A 4,636-nucleotide genomic window follows, 5' to 3' on the forward strand; every position below is an offset into this window, starting at 1 on the left:
GTGAGTGAGTTTGAGAGAGTGAGTGTGAGAGAGTGTGTGGGAGAGTGAGTGTGTGTGAGAGTGAGTGTGTGTGAGAGTGAGAGTGTGTGTGAGAGTGAGAGTGTGTGTAAGAGTGTGTGTGAGAGAGTGAGAGTGTGTGTGAGAGTGAGAGTGTGTGTGAGAGTGAGAGTGTGTGTGAGAGTGTGAGAGTGTGTCTGAGAGAGTGAGAGTATGTGTGAGAGAGTGAGAGTGAGAGTCGTATACAAAGGCGTATAGCTTTATGCCGTGTCACGGTAGTTACTCGCTTCAGTTACCTAAACTCTCTTGCTGGACTAATATGAGCTTCGGAATATCGGGCAGGATTTGGGACGTAGTTCAGGACTTCTTAGGTGACAGATAATAACATTTCTTTTTCAACGTGGCGGTACCATCAATTGTAAGTATAACTTCGGGAGTAACTCAAGTAAGGCTCTTACAGTTCACAATACATGTACGAAGTGGGCTAGAAAGCAACAGGACTACTGTTATAAAACATTAAACATTAGAAAACATACATATTAAGTTACTATCGCCCTCAATTAACTTCCCCCCTCTATCTCTACAACCCTCATTGCGAACTTTCCAGTCTTCTCAGGATGGCGTCATCCAAATTTTTATCTGCTTTTTTGAGTAGGTATAGTTTTCATTAATTTTTGGAGGATTTGAAGGTTACAATATTCAATCTCACTACGAGAATCCTGTGTTCACTAATCCCGGTTTCCGTTTTGATGCTCGTTATTAACTCAGGATTATTTGTTGCTAAGAGGTCAAGTGTATTTTCACAACCGTTTACTACTCGCGTGGGATCATGAACTAAGTGCTCGAAATAATTTTCAGAGAGTGCGTTGAGCACAGTTTCGGATGGTGTTTTATTCAAACAAACCCACCGAACCGAGGCTAGTCCAACTGCCTTTTTTGGTATCCTAAACACCATCGACGAGTCCTGGATGTACGAGGTGCATTCAAGTTATAACGTATCCGATTTTTTCACAATCCTGAAAAAATATGGTAACACGCGGTTTGGTTTGAAATGGCTCTGAGCACTATGGGACTCAACATCTTAGGTCATAAGTCCCCTAGAACTTTGAACTACTTAAACCTAACTAACCTAAGGACATCACACACACCCATGCCCGAGGCAGGATTCGAACCTGCGACCGTAGTAGTCCCGCGGTTCCGGACTGCAGCGCCAGAACCGCTAGACCACCGCGGCCGGCGACGGCGGTTTGGTTTGAAATATACGTGCTTTTGTTGTGATTGCCTGACAGAGATGGCAGCACTATATGGCACACAGAACTCTAGTGGCAATGACAAGAGTAAGGATTGATTTTGGTACTTAATATGGCGACATTTTCAATATTAGAACAGCGTGCAATCCGTTTTCTTCGATTTTTATTTTTATTTTTTCATTTGCGTGGTTTGACACCGATTGAAATACATGGTGTTTCACATTGAATATACGGGTTTCAAGGGTTTGTATCATTTCTTGCGTTCAACTCAGTTTGTTTCCGTACCTGTGGGCAAAGGGAACAGTGTGGAACGACCAAGAGTGACTGAAGAACAAATGATCATGTGACAGTCCTTCATCCGTAAGCCCAAGAAATCAGTTCGGGCCGGCCGGTGTGGCCGTGCGGTTAAAGGCGCTTCAGTCTGGAACCGCGTGACCGCTACGGTCGCAGGTTCGAATCCTGCCTCTGGCATGGATGTGTGTGATGTCCTTAGGTTACTTAGGTTTAATTAGTTCTAAGTTCTAGGCGACTGATAACCTCAGAAGTTAAGTCGCATAGTGCTCCGAGCCAAACATTTCGGAAGGCTGGTCTTGAATTCGAAATTCCAGTGATGTCTATGTGGAGACTTAAAGAGACACTTACATCTACGTCCTTATGTTTGCAGTTGCTACAAGGTCTGAATCCTACAGACTGTTTTCCACGTGCCGACTTTGCAAATGAAATATTGCTGCGTGACGATGAAGATTTATTGGTGTCTTCTTCAGTGATGAATCGACATTTAATTCAAGCTGAAATGTGGACACACATGATGTTCGCCTGAGGGTCAAAAAATCCCCACGAGATGGTAGAGTTGCAACGAGACTCCCCTAAAGTGATTGTTCTTTTGTGCCATATCCGTGGGAAGTTTATGTGCCTTTCTTTTTCGGTGAAGTAACTGTAGCTGGTGTTTGTTATACTGATGCTCTCTAGCTATGGTTCTCTCAACTGGAAGAAGCTGTACACACAACCCTGAAGACCTGAAGACCTGAAAACCTCCACATGGGTGCCACGAATGCTGACGGATGACCACAAGCCTGTGTGCGTGGCATGTTGACCGGCAATGTTCACGTGCGATCACGGCATGAATGGGATTTTGAATGGGACTTCCTTTTCATCCACTGTGACAAACATTTAGACATGAATGTCGTTTTGCAAGACTCAAGCGAAGCACCTCCACCCACTACCACCCCCCCCCCCACCCGGAAGCGCAAACACTCACCGTCAGCAAAAAATTTCAGGTGAGCGCCATTCCCGAAAAAATGATTGTGGCCATGTTCTGGGACAACTATGGCGTAATCCTTGCTCCTTTCCGTTTCTAAACGCACTACGTAGACAGGTACATCCATCCAATATGTTCGGAAGAACAAGCTTCTTCCAGCGTAGCTTGGAAAACGGCCGGAAAAGACTCCACTATCCGCGTCGCTATTGCATCAGCGTTTTTCCAGTGATGAAACCAGACTCCTAGAGAGGTGCTGCAAGCGGCGTTGAGGTTGTAAAAAATATGTAAGACTGCAGGGAGATCAGATCGCGAAGTTTCACAGTTTTCGTGTGATTAGTTAGTAAGAACAAGACAACAATTTCCAAGAACGTTGGCAAGCGATATATGTCAAAGGTGCGATTGTTACGGAGCCAGATTGCGATTTTATTTACAGCGACGACAACAGAATGGGAATATTAAGAAACCTCACATGTCCATTTTTTCCTAGAGTTACCTATGATTTCGTACATAAGCCGGTCATAATATAGAGGAATCCCATATCTTATAGAATTTTTTTGTGTTGTAAAATGTAAACTTTCACGCACAGAAATGTCACAATTAATAAACTGCTCCTGGCTACTATGCCGTGGCCGAATGGATTTCACCTTAAAACTCCATGTGGACGAAACGACGGGTTTTATGGTGAAATACATTCGACCGTGACATATTTTAATAATTACGATTTTCTGTGTTGTTAGGGAGGAATTGTAGCACCTAAATTGAAGAGGAACCCAACAGATGCGCAAGATATGGACTTTCTCAAAATGTTAATTTGTCACCACTCTTTTAATCGGAGGGAATAATCTATATTGCCTCCTATTCATTGGTTTAATCGATCTTTACCGCTATTGGTGGTAAATTGTCGGACATCGCCGATGCTCGTGACAAATGTCAGGAAATAATGAAGAAAATGAAGAACACAGTGGAGTCTCCGAAATATACAGCCATAAAACTAGGAAGAATAAAGAAGGAAGCATATACAGGGTGAGTCACCTAACATTACCGCTGGATATATTTCGTAAACCACATCAAATACTGACGAATCGATTCCACAGACCGAACGTGAGGAGAGGGACTAGTGTAATTGGTTAATACAACCATAAAAAAATGCACGGAAGTATGTTTTTTAACACAAACCTACGTTTTTTTAAATGGAACCCCGTTAGTTTTGTTAGCACATCTGAACATATAAACAAATACGTAATCAGTGCCGTTTGTTGCATTGTAAAATGTTAATTACATCCGGACATATTGTAACCTAAAGTTGACGCTTGAGTACCACTCCTCCGCTGTTCGATCGTGTGTGTCGGAGAGCACCGAATTACGTAGGGATCCAAAGGGAACAGTGATGGACCTTAGGTATAGATGAGACTGGAACAGCACATTACGTCCACATGCTAACACCTTTTTATTGGTCTTTTTCACTGACGCACATGTACATTACCATGAGGGGTGAGGTACACGTACACACGTGGTTTCCGTTTTCAATTACGGAGTGGAATAGAGTGTGTCCCGACATGTCAGGCCAATAGATATTCAATGTGGTGGCCATCATTTGCTACACAATTGCAATCTCTGGCGTAATGAATATCGTACACGCCGCAGTACATCTGGTGTAATGTCGCCACAGGCTGCCACAATACTTTGTTTCATATCCTCATATCAGCACGGTACACATTCTCCTTTAACGTACTCCACAAAAAGAAGTCCAGAGGTGTAAGATCAGGAGAACGGGCTGGCCAATTTATGTGTCCTCCACGTCCTATGAAACGCCCGTCGAACATCCCGTCAAGGGTCAGCCTAGTGTTAATTGCGGAATGTGCAGGTGCACCATCATGCTGATACCCCATACGTCGACGCGTTTCCAGTGGGACATTTTCGAGCAACGTTGGCAGATCGTTCTGTAGAAACGCGATGTATGTTGCAGCTGTTTGGGCCCCTGCAATGAAGTGAGGACCAATGAGGTGGTCGCCAATGATTCCGCACCATACATTTACAGTCCACCGTCGCTGTCGCTCTACCTGTCCGTGCCAGCGAGGATTGTCCACGGACCAATAATGCATGTTCCGTAGATTCACTGCCCCGTGGTTTG

This window comes from Schistocerca cancellata, chromosome 10, assembly GCF_023864275.1.
Source record: "Schistocerca cancellata isolate TAMUIC-IGC-003103 chromosome 10, iqSchCanc2.1, whole genome shotgun sequence".
Classification (NCBI taxonomy): Eukaryota; Metazoa; Arthropoda; class Insecta; order Orthoptera; family Acrididae; genus Schistocerca; species Schistocerca cancellata.